General features: G+C 34.4%; 1 long non-coding RNA gene across 1 annotated transcript; it reads right to left on the bottom strand.

The window, feature by feature from the left end:
* Positions 1-6,249: 6,249 nt before the first annotated feature.
* LOC147504908 (uncharacterized) lies at positions 6,250-8,817 on the bottom strand. Its single transcript, XR_015193150.1, has 5 exons — positions 8,647-8,817; positions 8,306-8,542; positions 7,539-7,679; positions 6,723-6,753; positions 6,250-6,537 (listed from the first exon to the last, which is right to left on the bottom strand). It is a non-coding gene; the product is annotated as an uncharacterized LOC147504908 (long non-coding RNA).
* Between the last annotated feature and the right edge of the window lie 9,476 nt (positions 8,818-18,293).

Genomic DNA, 18,293 nt, shown 5'->3' with positions numbered 1-18,293 from the left:
AGTTGGGTCAATTTTGGGTATCGAAAAATGACACGAGGTCCCCGAGAGTCAACAATTCTATGGCACTGTGTTTGATTTGATGCATTCGACTATGTTAGAGGGCGAGTATGTTAGTGGTTCCACCTGCGCAAGGCAAACTTCTTTGAGGAAGAACCAGCTGGTAGTGGTAACTTAGATTGCGCACAACCTAGTGGGGACGACGAAACCTTCGTATATAGGTTAGTCAATCCTTCACATTCTTGATCTTACAGACCTGGAACAACGGGTTCTGTATTAGTTCTTTCTTGTGGGACCAACTTTCTCAGTCTAGACGGAATACTGCTCCCCTTCCTACCCTTGTAACTAAACTCATGCTTAGTTGGGGAGCAGCAGTTCTAAGTAGCTTTGTGACAGTAAAGTCTGCCACATTCACTCATGTCTACCTTCACTGCGTTCAACATGACTGGTCCCCAGAGGTTGTAGAAGAGATCAAGCACGGTCTCGACAATGATGACGCTCCACCTCCACCTCTAGTAGATTACTTTGCTCCATGAGCTCTGTCTCAGTTCACGCGTCCCATGGATGCTTTGCGATTCATGCATGAGTAGTTGAGTATAATTCAACAAGAGCAGCACAACTTTTAGGCTAGCACTCTCTAGATGCTTCAAGTGCTACGATATGAGATTGTTCCACAGGCTCCTACGCCTGAGAGAGCTCGACGAGAGGGAAGAGACAGGAGTAGCTCGAGTTCGTCTTGACCATGTTAGTTACCTTGCGCGGATTTTGACTAGGCAACTCCCTAGTGTCCGCATAGTTATATGTAATTTGTTTTAGTTTTAGTACATGCCTTTACTTTCTGCACTTCTAGTTTTTATTAGTATTATCTGTTATGTATGCATGTGTTTTGTGGGATATATAAGGATTTGTGGTATATGAGTAGAAGGACATACAAATACATCATGCCCAAATTTTCTTATTTTTTACGCTATGCATGTTTTTACAAATAAATTCAAAAAAGCCAAAATTTTCATGTTAGAATAATTACGTTTTTACATTTTAGTTAACCCATGTACATTTTGTTCTATATCTATCAAACCATGCTCCAAACTTGTTTGGGTGTTGTATATTTCCATCACAGAGAACAAAGTATAAGTTACTGCCATTTTTGCTCATGTTCCTATGGTAATCTCTTTCATTGTCTTCATACTTTGAGGACAAAGCATATTTCTATTTGGGGGTGATATAGTAACATTTTGTAAAAACTATGCATTTATTATATAGCAATTTTTATATTAGGTATATTAGTATATTTCTTTCTTTCTTAAAATAATTTCAAAAATACCAAAAATATTTTTCTGTTTAGTACTAAAAGTCTTGTTTTCCTCTTTCTATGATAAACAAATAGTTTAGATGTCTCATTATAGCAATAGAATAAGGATTCGTTCTTCGAACTTAGACTAATATACATACAATAGTTTCTACATCTTTCATGTATGGCATGCATCAGCATTTGATTGTATATAGCAGTAAGTTTTCGAGACCAAGGTTAAAACAGTTAAGTTCCATATCCTGTAAGAATCTAACCAAAAGCCTCGTCTGAATGATTATTGAGTGATGACACAAAGGATGTCCGGATAGAAAGATAACACGTCCACTTGCTTGATCACCACGTCATATCCTAAGAGAGAATTTAGGCCCTTTTTTTTATCGATATAGCCAAATAAATGTTAAAAATCCAAAAAGATATTTTTTCCTCTAGTTACCCCCCTTGAGCTTTCACCAATTTCTAAAAACATTTTTATTTCTTTGCCATCAATCCCTGAACTGTTACTACACACACAATAAAAGCTTACCCAGCTGACAAGTTGAGAATTGGATGAACAGTAAAAAGATAAGAGAAGACCTTGTACAAAAACAAAATAGTTAGAAGCTGTGAAAAGAAAATAAAGAAAAGATTCAAAAAATGAAATCTCCCAAAAGTTCAAAATCAAAAGGAGTCGAATTCAAAAGAAACAAAAGCAAAGTTAGAACTCCCAAAAATCAAAATCATATGGAGTCACAAAACCAAAGGGATAAAGAATGAATCACAAATTCGGAAGCAAAATAACAAAATGAGGTTCTTCTCTAGTTACAAATATCCTGAAGACCCAATTTCTCAACTTATCAAAATTTGTTTTCCCTTCTATTTATTTCTAAACCACTACCATTGCCCCGTAATTCCTAATAAAAGACCTCTAGCTCAATTAGGAATAAGATGGTGTGATAGTAAGTGGATATTGTGATCAATCGACCCCGGTTTCTTTGGACGTCATTCGTGTATGTGAGAAATATAAGTGCCCTATGCACTTGAGAAAATAAAACTTGAGTGAATATATCAGAAAGCTAGTTGTGATTGCAACACACCCCTGTGAGAACCTACCTTAAAGACGCTCTCTAAAAGTTTCAGAAACGACTCTGCTTTTGCATTTCACCGCTCATGTTTTGCACGTTTATCTTTAGATGATTAAATTACTATGTATATGTTATTCTGAGTTCAAAGGAGCTTTTCTTTATTCCCCCGCTAATGAGATGTATAGACTTCTGAGAATAAAAAAGGAGACAAGACTCTTTGTGCTAGATAGAGGAAGTTTGTGAGTTCCTTTTATGGAAAACTCTCACGAGGCTTAAGCTTATCCACTAGGGGATTCCTAGTGGTTTAAGGCCTTGTTGCATATGGTCATTACAATCACACTCCACAAAACGAGACCAGTATAATAAATCACACATTTGTGATCTTAGTTTTTTCTCTCTCATCTTTGCTTGAGGACAAGCAAAATGCTGTTTGGGGGTAGTTGATCAGTCCCTAAATGTGTGTTTTATTATCTTTACAATACTTCAATTATGCCCTTCTTATGCTTAATGAATAGACAACTTATAGCTTTTGCTACCTTTTTCAGGATACAAGCCATTTAAGACGTATATTCCTAAAATGTGCATTTTAGCACAAAAAGGATTGCTATTTACGCTACTTGGGAAGATTCCAATTTAAGAGCAAAAGTGCCGAAAAGTCAAAGTCAACTGTCAAGGACTCAAGACTAAAATTTGAAGACCCAAGGACTCGAAGCTAAAACCTATGGACTCAAGGACTTAAAGCCAAATCAAGAATTCAATTATATGGGCTAAAGTCAAAAGCCAACAAAGCTTAATCTTATCCTCAAGGTTGTTTCTAGAAAAAAAAAGGGTAAATATGTAATTGGTGTCCTATATAAACCAAAGTATGAGGAGAAAGACTTTTACCCTATAATTAATCTTTGGTCATTAGGAGTAGATAATATGTTTTAAATTAATAGTGTAATTTGTTATTTACTTGTTTTCCATTTTTATGTTCATGAAGTTTTAGTTGTTAAATCAAGTTCTTATTATTTTCAACACAAGTTTTCAATCTTGTCTTCAATACAAAGTTTTCATTACTTCTCTAATCTTTTATTCAACCCCAAAACACCAGTCATACTCATTTGACAAGTTCAAATGAGTATAACTTCCATACATGTTTTTCTATCAATATTTTATTTAAAACTTCAACCCATTCTAGATAAAGAACTAGTGTTTCCACCATTAAAACATCAAGAACAAGAGTAAAGAAAGACTGGAAAGTTTAGAAAGAGATTTTTCAACCATCAACTATTCCTCCAAACAAAGGATTTAAGATGAACAACAAAACCCAACACACCACTACATCCAACAAGTCACATCTCTTCACTAATCTCTCTTGTAACATTAGCTGCAAATCTCTCACCTTCAGTTTCTTCTGCATCATTTTTATTTTCATCTTCCTCATCATCTGCACGAATAAGATTTTTTATTCTTTTTGGTTTCTTTGCTTCCTTCTTCTTAATCTCCATTCCTTTTGTTTTCTTAGTTACTTCACATCTGTTGAGAATTTTTTGGCTTTTGCTAGCAGTATCGCTAGTTTTTTACTTGATCTTGATGGCTAGACTCTCACTTGCTCCCTAGTCACTGATTTCCCCCTCCTCTTTACCATTCTAAACTCTGGACCGATTTTGCCATCTTAGACGACTTCAATGTGAGTTCTATCTTCCAATGGTCTTTTTCTTTTCCCCATAGTCTCAGCAGAAAGATCCAATGAATTGAAACTTTCTTAGAAGATGATGACTTCTTCTTATCAGGTGTTGAATCCATAACTTCTTTCTCAACTGATTTAACCTTCTTTTGAGCAAACTTTGTACTAGGTTCTTGGATAACAACATGAGCAATGGGAGACCTTGAATTCATTCCCCTTGTTCTCTTTGATCTTGGTCTCTTCATAGCACCCTCAAATGAACCTTCACCTACACTACCTACTTTTCTCGCACACTAAAAAAACTCTTGCATTCTTGTCTCCATACCTGTCCTTATTTCACTCTTGATCTCCTTCCTAGCCACTATAACCTCCTCACTTACCTACATTGCAAAGGTAATATGCACATTTCAAGATATATATAAATAAACACTACAAGAAAAAAGGTTTTATATCACTGTTAAAAACAGTGACAAAAAGTCTTTTGTCACTGTTTTTTTTTTCCAAAACCGTGAGGGAGTGGGGGTCATTTATTTTTTTGGGATTTTTAGAAATTGGTCCTACTATTACTATGGTAATTAGACTTTGATCCAGAAATGCTGAAATATTAGGTTTTGGTCCCACTTTTGTTACTTGACCGTCAATCAACTTAGTTGACTGTGGTCATGTCGTTTGCTCTTTTGAGCGTGCGTCACACGTGCTTACAAGTAGGACTAAACTATAATATCTAACTTATAATAAGGACCATGTCCTAACAATGACATTATTATCTGGGTCAAATACTAACTTATCTTTAAGAGTGAGAAAGGACGATGGTTTAGACAATGTGTATCTTCCAATACTCCTGTTTTGATCTTCTGCAATTCTTCCTTATGCTCTCTAAGTTTTGCAACTTTTTCTTCCAGTTCCATAGTATATGCCTCGCAGAGAATCAAAAAACAAAATGAAACCAAAAGAATTGTTTAGAAAACACATGCATAGAAGAAGAAAACTATAAAACTTGTTTTGAAAACACATACATAGAAGAAGCACTATGGTGTCGTGAGTATCTCATTACAACGTAAGTAGTCACAAAAGAAATAAATATGTTTCTTTCTAGTAGGATCTTGGAACATGTTATCCAAATCAAGGACATAAAGGTTCATATAATCTTTACATGTTCGGTCCATTATATATGAGGTGGAACGATGGAATATATTAAGTTTTTACTTGAACATTGAATGACAATTCTACTTTCTGGAATTATACCCACAATCTTTTCCTCAGATATACGTTCTTGATACCCACAGAGATTCAATACATACACTTGTAAAACATCAATCGATCAAAAACTGTGTCGTGAAAATATGAACCCTAGCACAATTAAAAATAAACAAACAAAAAAAATCTTTACTCTAACAGAAAATCCTATAGATCCTAAAATAATTATAGTGTCCGATGCTGGTTATATGTTGTTTAGTTTCTTATCTATCATACATACTACTATTTTTAGCACAAAAGATACCACTAAAGGCGGTGCTTTGAATTTATTCTCCACGGAGAGAATTGGTTTATGCAACATATCAACCAATTTCGAGGCAATTTATTGTAGAACGTGAAAAAAAAATTCCTCAATATGGGAATCAAATTACATCTGAATGGTCAATTAGAACTCTCTATTAAAGAATAATCTTACTGTAAGTTAGATATTAGAAAGTCCTACTTGTAAGTTAGATATTAGAGTTTAGTCCTATTTGTAAGCACGTGTGACGCACGCTCAAAAGAGCAAACGGCATGACCACAATTAACTAAGTTGACTGACGGTTAAGTAACAGAAGTAGTACCAAAACTTAATATTTTAGCATTTCTAGACTAAAGTCTAATTCCATTATAATAGTAAGACCAATGTCAAAAAACGCCCTATATTTTTTTCTAAAACCGTCACAAATATTTGTTCCAGACTACTCAAAAAAAACGGTAACAACTACTCAAAAACCATCACAAATAATGTGATTTGTTATGACGATTTTAAATAAACGGTTATGCATTCATCCTTTTCAACGATCATATAACCATTAAAAAAAATGGTAACAATTGCTCAAAAACCATCACAAAAAAACGTATCTTTTGTGACAGTTCTGGCAAAATCGTAATAAATGTTATAATTTTTGCAAAAAAAATAACCAATTATTTAAAAACAAACATTTCACGTTTAATTGGACCTGCAACAAATATACACCTAAAATATAATCCATTAAAATTCAAATAGCATTCATAAATGCTAACTACATTGAATATTCCAGTAGCAAACATAGACATAAGACTTAGGTAATCAATATGTACTTAATAATATACAAATGAATGGATTAAGAAAGAATTGTGACCAAATCGCATTTAGGTCAAACACTTGTGATTAATCTTCTTCATAGTTCGAAAGACATTCTTAGAGACACCGAACAAACTACGAGCTTTGACATATATCCGAGGTGGAAGTCTTCTTGCTGGCCAGAAAGTTTCTTGATCTGCAAAAGTTACAAATATATGAAATAAAAAATAAAAACTAAAGAACTAAAATATCAAAACAAAGCTTGGGCAGCTACCACACTACAGTACTAGGCCATCTTCATCGAATACCAAGCGACCACTGTTGATCACACCAAATCTTAAAAATGCTAAAGATAAAGTAAATGACAAAAAAATCATTTACCTGGCTTTAATGATTATTCCAGTAAAGAGAACTGCAAAACAAATAAAATCTATATAACAAATTCTTCTAAACTTTAGTGAATAAGAAAATAGGGTTGTACAAAGTCATATAGCAACATTTGTAAAAGTTGGACAAAAGGGATGTAATGCCCCAAAACTCAAACCTATGACACGTGGCTTATGTGGAAAAAATTTGGCAAAATTTTCTCTGTATTTTCGACATTTCATAATACAAAACCTGTCATAAACCCAACTACTAAAAGATATATTGATTGGTAGAACCAGCTACTTAACCATCTCGACTAATGTCAGTTAAGTCAAGTAACAAATCCTTGAATAAGAAAAAAACTATAAATATACAAACATCTAAAAAACCCTAATACACGACTTATACAATAAAACTAACATACATACATCTCCACGTTACCAAAACAACATACATACATCACAATGATTCAAAATACATACATCAAAGATGATTCAACATGAGGTCTCATAATCCAATAATAATCCAATTTACGTAACCAACAAAATAGTAATCAACCGACGAAACCAATCCATAACAAATAAACTTAAGTGAGCTACCAATGCAAGTTGGTGTTTACTAACTTTTTTCTCCATCGAACATCACTAACTTATAACCTAAGAAACAATGTGAAGAAGAATGGTTGAGTGATTTTTTCTGAAAGCTAGACATGAAGTAGGTGATTAAGAGGGTCCATGTTCCACACTTCCTACCTAAATGCTTTGCTTCAGTGGTTTTTCATAGCCACATACCAAATCAAGCACGAACCTATAAATAATATAAAAGTTTTACCTGGTTATAATACGTTGGCATCCATGTGAGAAAAATGAAAGTATTTCCTTAGCAGGCTCCATTGCATCATTGCCACCGACAATAAGCTTCTTTTCATGCATCAGAGCTAAGTTGAGGGTCCTCTAGTGGTGCGCTGTGTGCCTATGCATCAGTAGCCAAATTAAAACCTGGTCATTAAAGGAAATAGTGAAGCTAATCCATGGTACAAGTTTATTTTGTAAATTATATAAGCTAATCCAATGGTACAAGTTTATTTTGTAAATTATATAAGCTATCCATGAGACCATGACATAATAGTTTTTCGTTAGTGGCCCATCTGCTTTGAACATTAAATCTTATGATTTTTGTTTCTTTTTTAAATGCCGACCTATTATTATTTGGAAAGGATATTCAGATCGACTAGTGATGATCCATAAGCCGTGAAATTTTCTTGATTGGAATACATCTTCTGAGGATTTCTGTTAGATTACTATGAAACCAATGAAACTTGATATGCTAAAAAAATCCATATTCTTGCACAAGAGGCTTACTGAAAAAACACAATGCCAACAAAATATCCATAGGGATTGGTGATGACTCGTGAGGTTTTGTTAATTGAAATATATATATTGTGAGGATTTCTATTAGATTATTAAGAAGCTAAACTTGATATGCTATAAATATCCATATCAGCACAAGAGACTTGGTGAAAAAACACGCTGATGACAAATAGAATTACGTTTAAGTAATAACTAAAAGGACCAGAAGTCCCTTGAGATGGAAGTTACCTTACTAAGCCATATTACCCATATAGCAAACCACACGGTTCCAAGGGAGTAAAATACTGATGGCCGTCCAAACTTATGTATTAAAAAAGCGGAGAATGCGAAGCCAGTTACTGAGCCTAGGTACATCCCAGTATCCCACTATATACGAGAGCTAACGACCGACTTCTTTTTGCTACAGGAACCCACTTCGACAGAATATTATTCATTGCAGGCATGGCAACACCTTGAAGGTATTAACTGATCGAACATAGCGCCAAACAGAATAGGATTATAAGATATGAAATTTATGCTGAAAGCAAAAAATATAATGTGAGGAATATTAATTAAGTTGTAAAACTGACCTCACCAATCCCCATGAATGCACGCACAACAAGCAAAAAAGGCAAACCGAACTTAGCAGCAATAGGCGTGAGAGCTGTGGCAATAGACCACCAGATTACGACAAATCCCAATACATACTTCCCACCAACTGTGTGTGCCCATATACCTCCAGCAACCTTTAATCAAATTAGTAGTAGCCACATGTTCTTTGCAAGAGAAATTTGGAGTTTGAAATGTTCATTACAAGAATGTCTTCTTTTTCACAAAAAATTGAAACCTTTTGGTTTCTTTCATTTATGGTTCGATTAGCCAGTGAAGACTGAGAAAGACCTAACAAAACATAAACCACGCATCAAATTAAAGCTTAACACCATAGATGTGAAATTCCCAACCCATTCAAATTAAAAAAAAAAAAAAAAAAAAAGAAAAGAAGCAAACCTGGATATGTAGGAGATACAAAGAAAAGGGATACATTTCACTTTGAAAGCCAGCCTATTATAGTATTATACCACGCAAACTAATTTATAATCTTTTCCCCGGTCTAATGGATATATTGGACCTTCAAATGTAAATTAAGAGAATGGGTCACAAATTACTACACACAGATCTCTACGCACTCCAATAAAACACTTGAGAATGCTGCATTACTGCCAAATCCCCCTTCTCGACTCCTGAGTGTTATTAAGCATGTCCATACCTCATTTCTTTGACACACATTCTTATTTCTCCTTCTAAAAGCTCCTTTAGAGTAAACCACTTAGAATATGCACAAAAGTAAAAAGCAAATAACTCACATTTAAAACAAAACTGAAAAACAGAAACCCATTTTTCTAATTGAAACAAATGTAATAAAAGTGAAATAGTATACCTTCTGGTAAAAAGAATTGGAGTGAAGGAAAGCCACACGGGTGTAAAAACAGGTCAATGTCTGATCTTTTCACGAATTCATCGTTTTTGTTGTTTGGTTGAAAACGAAGAGAGGTTTGAAACTTGGAAAGAGTGGGGAAAAGATTTGGAGATATTTCAGAAGTTTGAGAAATGAGATTGTGAGTTGAATTTGGATTTAAGAATCGATTGAATAGTGAAAGACCGGTTCGAGCTAGGGATTTTGAAGACATTTTTAGTACGCAAAATCGATTTAAATTCCCCTGAAAGAAAAATCGCATAGAACTCAAAAACCAAAAACTTTTTAGTACGAACAGGTTCAAAATCGAAGAGAGAGATGAGAACTAACCACAATACTGACTTTTTGAAGAGCTAATGAACACTAATTTAGGAATCGAGTTCGACAAAAAAACTTGAAACGGTTATTGGAATCCCTAACGGCCAAAGTGAGAGATCGAGCATTTTTTTTCATTTTTGTTTTTCACAAGGAGTACTGTGTTAGAACTTGGAAGAAAACGTGGGCCGTGTTTCTAGCAACGATCAAAATATCGAATTCGGTTAATATATTGGTGTACTCAAAAACCGATATATATCGGATATATTCAGTTTTTTTGTGGGGAGTCAAAATTTTGTTTTGTATGTAGATATATTGGAAATATTGTCGATTATATCGGAAATATCGTTTATTATATCAGAAATATCGACAATATATCGGTCAAAGTCAATAATATTTGGTCAAAGTCAACAATATCGGTCAAAGTCAACAATTTATATCGGATATATCGTATATATCGATCGATATATATCGTTAAATCGAAAATTTCGATATATATCAGAAAAAAAAATGATTCAATATTCGGTGGATATATATCGAATATATTGAAGTCGGTGTACAAAAAAATGATATATATCGGCGATATATCAGACATATCGGCGATATTTTGTTCCTTGGTTTCTAATAGTTTTATATAGTGGGCTCGCAGGACCGATAAATACTTGGGTATAAGACTGTCACATAAAATCCGGGAATATGTTACTGTTTGGGGAATGGTCACACATAATACTCCACACACATGTACCCTTTCCTAAAAAAACATTTGTGACAGTTCAAGATCCGACAGTCACAAAAAACTTTTTAAAACAGTCACACAAACCATTTTCTACCATTTATGACCGTTTTGAACATGACAGTTACAAATAACATTTTAAACAGTCACAAACCTTTTTTGTACTAGTGAAAGTGTAGTTGCTGATATATCCTGTTCAAGAACATATCAAATTACTAATCCATATGCAATACAAAAAACTAATATAGGCTTACTGATATACAAAGTTAGACAACATATCATATGAGTACTAAATATATAAGGCAATTAATAATACATAATTGTTGATATATCAACTTCAGGAACATATTATATTCATAAATCGTCAAACACATAGAGTTTTACATTTACAAAACCGTTAAGCAATTCAACATGTCTCTGAAGCATTTCCTTACTACTGTAGGGCTCTGAAACTGATGCAGCACTTTGTTTGGCCTGTTGCTGCAAAGCCTCCTTGATTACATCTTCTTTAATTTCATCTTTACCAATATCTAAAGTGTAAAAAGCTACATCCTTACCCTTCAAAGGCTAGAGTTTTTTCTTTCAAGTTTGGAAATGTAAGTTCTTGGAAGGCAACTCTTCCCAGTCAAGTTTTCTTGGGAATCTACCTTCCACTGCCCGACGAGCCCCATGAAACGGGATGTGAAGATATACCCAAACATCGAAGCATATCACACAACCATAAACTGCATATGAATTCCCTTGTGCTATAATATTTTCGTAAATATCATCTAGATAGTACTCCAACATCTCAAACAAAGGAGTGCCCCATGGAAACTTATCAAAAGTAACTAAATCCTCTGCAAGATCAACAAACCTTCCATATGTAGTCTTAGCAGATCTAGGAAGAACAACTTGAAGCAGCACATACAACCTATTGAGCCTAAAGATATTAGTTTTATCATCCTTTACCATTGGATTTTGCCATTTGTAGAACTGCTAATATTTCTTTCTCACCAACTCTAGTTCCTTTAAAATACCGCGAACGGAAATCACATGATTTCTTCTTCACGTCTGTTGTGCAGAATGAGTTTGCAGCAGGTTTCACACTGAGGCCCATAATCAAAGCAACATCGCTCTTTTTAAACACCAAATCTATTTTACCGATCTGGTAACAAAGTCTACCAACTCTGTGTCTAGAAACGGCACAAATAAGTGTAGTTGTTGCATGTATATATATCTGGATTTGCATAAAACTCCCAAAGCAAGATTTTCTGAAAATCCTCTTTTTCTTCCTCACTAAAACCATCGAACAATTTGTGCATTTTATCAAGTGACATTCGACAAGTCAAATTCAGCTTCCTCATTTCTCTCATGAATAACTTAAAGTAAACTAAACAATATGGAATTTGGACAATAATTTAAACTTAAATTCAGTTAGGCTTTCGAATTTGACGGTTTTGTTTTTGGCTTTTTGACTTAACTTGGATGGTTATTTCGTATTTTCATCTGAAATGGCAACTTTTCCCCCTCAATTCATGTAATATTTCGATATATATTGTGATTGACACATGGGGGTAAAACTAGAGCAACAAATTATGGTTCATGTGCTTAACAACCTTAATAATTTTTTGGGAAAACATGTCAAAATTTGTTTTCCACTAAAATACACTTATCAATGCAACCACTCTTGACTTGTGGTAGACATACTGTATTGCTTCTTTATCAGCATAATCTTTATATATATATATATATATATATATATATATATATATATATATATATATATATCCGCCTAAAAAAGACCTTAAATAAGTACCAAATCTAAAACACCCACAACTTCACCTACAAAATGATTTAAACCCTAATCTTTTGTGCATATGATCTACTAACCATAAAGAACATCTCTACAAAAATTCAACTCGTTTGACAATTTTTAACACTGGCAAAAGATGAATGCAAAAACTAGACATTTCTGGACCTTTATATATATATATTCAAAAGTGGAAAATAATTTTATCTAAGTTAGAGGATATCAAACGAGTTGAATTTTTGTAGAGATGTTCTTTATAGTTAGTAGATCATATGCACAAAATATTAGGGTTTAAATCATTTTGTAGGTGAAGTTATGGGTGTTTTAGATTTAGTACTTATTTAAGGTCCTTTTAGGAGCCGGGATATATATATATATATATATATATATATATATATATATATATATATATATATATATGCTTGCCTGCTTGGTGATGATTGTAAACTGTGTATTGATAGTGAAAACTTAGACTAATTAGGCTAGTGAAAACTTGGTAGTAGTATTTAATTTTAGGGAGTTAAATTAATAAGAAATTATTGAGGAAATAATTTGGACCAATTAGGTTTCTAATTGGATTGATTTTATACAATAAATTATATAAACGCTTTCCATGTCTGCATAAACATTTAAGATGCCATGTAGTCTCAGCAACTAGTCATGTTATATCTGACTAAATGTTTTCTTACGCGGAACCTTTTTACTTACACCTTTTTTGTTTTAATTGAACACCTGGACCAGCATGCCTTACAGTATCACAAGAAGTTATCTATGTACTATAATGCGTAACTAAATTTAAGGGTTAGTTAGACATACCCCCATTACTATTTGTAATTAGTGTTACCCCCCATTTTCAAAAATATTAGTGATATCCCTCCTCCCTCCCCAAATCTGTAAGATCCAATGGTCATGATTCTTCATCTGAAAAAAAAAATCATCTCGTAGTCATTGGATCTTTCAACTAAAGGGAGGGGTATCAAATGGGGGTTCTAACTAACCCAATTTAATTCATTATTTCGATATTTTTCTGTTATTTTTTGTGTCAAACTTAATTAACAACAATTAATTGCATTTAGACTATTTACACTTCCAATATATGTTATAGATAATAATGAATTATTTTTTCTACTGACCCAATTAATTTTTCATCTATTTAACAAACTGCAAAAACTACATTCACCTCATCTGTTTACCTATTATCATATTCTCCTCACAAAAGGTAAACAACTGCATTGAACATAAAAACATGTCACTAAAGAATTTCTTCCTTTTGATTTTACTCGTTTTAATGCCGCATCCAGCCTTCCCAGATTGTGACACCCCTCCTACAACTGATAATTCGGACGAAGAGAACTCATACCAGTGGGAAACCTACTCAACTGATGATTATACGGAAGAAAAAAGAGGAGACCGGCTTTGGGACCCCTACTATGATGGTGATATTCCCATGGGAATGTGGAAGGATAATGACGTGGAAGACGATGATGATGACTCAACTTTAAGTGATGATGGGGGTGATGGTGAAGATGACGAAGACAAAGACGGAGATGAAGAAGACTGATTCTTAGTGTGTTTGGTCGTCTGATCTTATTTTGTTTAGGTTTCATTTTGGTTAGTTCTGTTGTTATGTTGTTTCGTTCTAGACTTGATGATATATTTTGAACAACAATATGTCTGTTATCTTTATCATTTGAAAATTATCTCCTAATCTAATCTATTTTATTTTCTAACTTTGTTATTCTCGCCTCTTAATTTAAACCATCAATCTTCACATTCAAAGATGTCGATGAAACTTTATGATTAGTTCAAAAACTAATTAATAATTCCTTGAAATGGTGAAAAAGATCTTAGCCGTTCATTTTAATCTTTCCATCCCGACGTAATCGTGTGGTTGATAACTTGATATTATACCCAAATAACCCAACTATCAAATCACAATCACGTTGGGAACAGACAAAAGAGAATTTGTAGGTAGGTGAGACAGTTTGCAGGTCCACATGCTTTTTATCTTGAAGTATTAGGAAGGGTAAAAATGTCCAAAAAATGTTGACAAGTCAAAATTATAACTCGTGGTCTAATTGAGAAGGAATTGACATTACCCTATAATAAATGATTCCAGAGCGATCCAAAATGGTCATCCCTTCTAGGGGAATCTAGGGGAAGTTGAAGGCCATGATCGAAGGCAAAGGCCAAATTAGTCACTTAACAAAAACATCCTACTTGGTCTTGGTAACACCAACTTCACCACACTATGCATATGGCAGTCCTCAAATTGCTTCTGCAAAGTCCTAACCTACTACAATTCAAATTTGGCCACCTAAGGAACTAGTTATGCATTGAGTGACCAGGCAATAAAGGGTTGTCATCAGTAAAGTAATTAAAGGCATGAAAAAACTACACCACTACACTATTATACATGCATGGTATAACGAAACATATGTTTTTGCTACCGTTTACACTAAGACCAAGTATGCTCAAGCAAGTTCAACAAACATCCAAATAACATAATCCCTTAAAGTAAACAAATTATGTGTGTTTAAATTAAAATTAAGTATGCTATAGCAATTTGCCAGAGTTTCTGCAGCAGCAATCATGTGTATGTGCTTTCTATTTATTTATATACCCAAACGAAATGTTTCAGCCATGAGTATGTGGCACATAATAAAAATCCAACAATAAGAACTTTCAAGTGTGCATTACATATTTTTACAAACTCAGAACCATATTAGATCCATAAATCTATAAAAACTGAAGGAATTCATATATTCCTTTGGTGACATCCTGAACTATAGTATACTATCAGTAACGGGATCCATTACAAAACAGCAAGTAGTTGATACTGTAAAGCAAGCATCAATGCAAATGAAGAAAATGATATCATATATATAAATTCCACATAAACCAAATTAATGTCAGGTCATTATAACTTATGATAAACCGAAATAAAAGTTTGTAAATATGAGTCAGGGAACACAAATATTTTTGAAAGGATGTCAAAAAAAGATTCGTAAAATGTGTTGACTTTAAAAATAGTGGTACTAAGATAGTTTTCATACCTGAAGCACCTAAGAATAGAATTCACGGCATGTCACACTATTTCCATTATTGCTCTTGGTATTAATATCCCACCCATAGCTCCCATAAGGTAACAATAAAAGGTATTGCAAAAGATTATAGTAGCTCGTTGTTTCAGGCACTGGGATTAACTGTCCATGCACACCTTAAACAACAATCTCCCTTCCATTAGTCAATTCTTCATAAGCTTCTCTCCAACCACACTATCACAGCAACGTGAGGATGCACTTGGAATAGAGTACTTCCGTTGATGAGGGAATTGTTCCTTGATAAGCAGTCTGCAGTTCTACACTGTTCTATGTCATTGCGCTGTCCAATTTGTCTTAGCACTGCAACAAAACAGTTAACATCCAACGCAGCACGCACGCCTAATTTTCTAAACAATCTCCAAATGTAGTCCACCATTCTCGCCCATACAATGCTCTAATTCGTACTCAGTGTAGTATAAACATCTGCATAAATCTAGGCTTGTTTCCTTCAGCAGGAATAAGACTTACAATTCTATGGTATACACCACCTTGAGCACAAAATGTATGAACTCCTTCTCCTCCATTGGCCAAATCATGATCGAAGTTTACACCAATTGACATGAATGAAAAACATGATTGTAGGAGCGGATATCACGACAAAAATTATGACCAACAGTTGTCTAGTCCTCAAAAAGTCACATGATTTCTGGTGGGGATGTGACCTGAGGAAGAACAATCTTTTTAGATTTTCAATAAAAATCAGATGTCTCTCGACTTAATAGAACCGCCATGCAAAATCTGCAGGAACTTGCCTGTGCCAGATGATACGTACGTAACAAACCCGCTCGAGTCTATGAAATTTCTGGCACAGTTTCGATGTCTACGTGTAACATTCCTAGCTCTAGCAATCCTGCGCATATCATTTAAATGAAGTCCTCTCATAAGGGCATCTCCAATGGGGGGTGTAAAATTACACCTCCACCTAGGCTCCACGTAGGTGCCATTAGGATTTTACACCTCTAATTGTATAGTATTGTATAACTCATAAATATCCACACTCTATACTCTCCAATGGAAGAGTGTAAAAAAAATAGATTTTAAACTCGGACGTCACTCCGTGACGTCGGGGTGGGCGTCACTTGGGTGGCGTCCCGAAAGTTAAAAATAAAGTTTCAAACGTGTGTTGAAGTGACGTCCGAGTTTTTAAGTTAAACAGACGTTATTTTAAGTGACGTCCGGGCTTTCTATTAACTAATAGCGAGAGGGGGAATTCCCCACCCTCTCCCTCTCTATTAGCTAATACACTATTACCTACGGTTTAGCACCCCCATTGGAGAGAGTTTTTTGATATTTGAGGTGTAAAATTTCCACTCTATATGGTTTACACCCCCATTGGAGATGCCCTAACTTCTCCGGTGCACTTGACTTTCTTTGTTGTCTCTCTGTTGACAACCGATGAGATTAGAAGTGCAACTGATTGGAGAACAAAGTGCAACTACCACAACCGATGAGATTAGAAGAGTCATGCATCTTGTCAGAACAAAAACATTTTAAAAAAATGATTGCTCAAACAGTTGGAGAAAGCGTTACAAAAAAAAAATTATTGAACTTGAATTTTGAAAAAGTAATGGGTGCTAAAGTACAAAATGTTCACTATAAGTTATTACCCAAAGCAAATGTACAAAGCCACCAGTGAACTGCGATTACACAATCTTCTGTAAAGAAGATAGGAATCAAATCTGACAAATGCATATATTCATACATTTTACCAAGCACAAAGAGTGCAGATACGTACCCAAACCAGTGCTCATTTAAATTGAAGTATCATTGACCCAAAGAATAGGAATTTAAAATGGACCAATAACAAAACGTTCATTTAGATTGGAGATGGGTTGAGGCGAAGCTTCAAACCTAAAAACAATTGTTTGCCGGAAAAATCATCAAGTGTTGCTTGCAAAGGCCATTAACTGACGAAAGAAGTATGGAATTCTAGTAGACCACCTAGAGGATTTTCAAAGAAAAACTAACTCTATGTGTTCCTAGTGAAGAAAAGAAATAGCATGAACACATGTTGATTTGCACCATATACAACATACATACAAGAAATGGGGCTCAACCCCTTGGGTTGAATCTGGATGAGTGTAAACCCCTCCCTATCGGCCCATACCACATAACCTCCCTATTTATCGGCCCATATCACAAAAACTCCCTGCTTTCCAATATCAGTGAAATTTCAGTCCGATTTCTATTTCCTATTTTATTTTATTACCTTTTTTACTCTTTTTCCATATTCATCATAATTTCTACCCAGAAGAACACCGATTCATCTGCTTGGACAACGATTTGACCTCTTTTGTTTCTCAATTGAGAAGAACACCAATTCATCTGCTTGACGAAAACACGATTCTCAATTGACGAAAGAAGGTTAGACGCTGAAAAGATTCACCTCTTTTCCATCTTCTTTGCAATGAATTTCTGAGTTAAATTGCTTGGATAACATGATTTGGCCATGAAAATTTAAAAGTTAAATTGCTGAACATACTGTTTCGGTGGTGATATTGACTATGTAAAAATACATTTACATATGTTCATCAATTTGATTTTGTTGTTTTTTGCAAATGTAGACATGGATGGACCGCTCTTTTGCTATTATGTAAGGAGATTAAATTATGAGTGTAATGCGTGGTCGGGACTAACGGTATGATTTCGATTTGAAGTGTACGATTTCGAAAAGTGGCGGACCTTACTCCATTGTCTATAAAATTGTCTTTTGTAAAGGGATTCAAAGCGTATTGTGATAGATCTTGATTTCGGAGCTTCAATCCCTTGTTTGCTTCAATTTGGTTAAAAGTCTTGATACATTTTTGATAACAGCATCG

This window comes from Coptis chinensis, chromosome 4, assembly GCF_015680905.1.
Source record: "Coptis chinensis isolate HL-2020 chromosome 4, ASM1568090v1, whole genome shotgun sequence".
In the NCBI taxonomy this organism is placed as follows: Eukaryota; Viridiplantae; Streptophyta; class Magnoliopsida; order Ranunculales; family Ranunculaceae; genus Coptis; species Coptis chinensis.
This window is presented reverse-complemented; position numbering and strand designations above follow the sequence as displayed.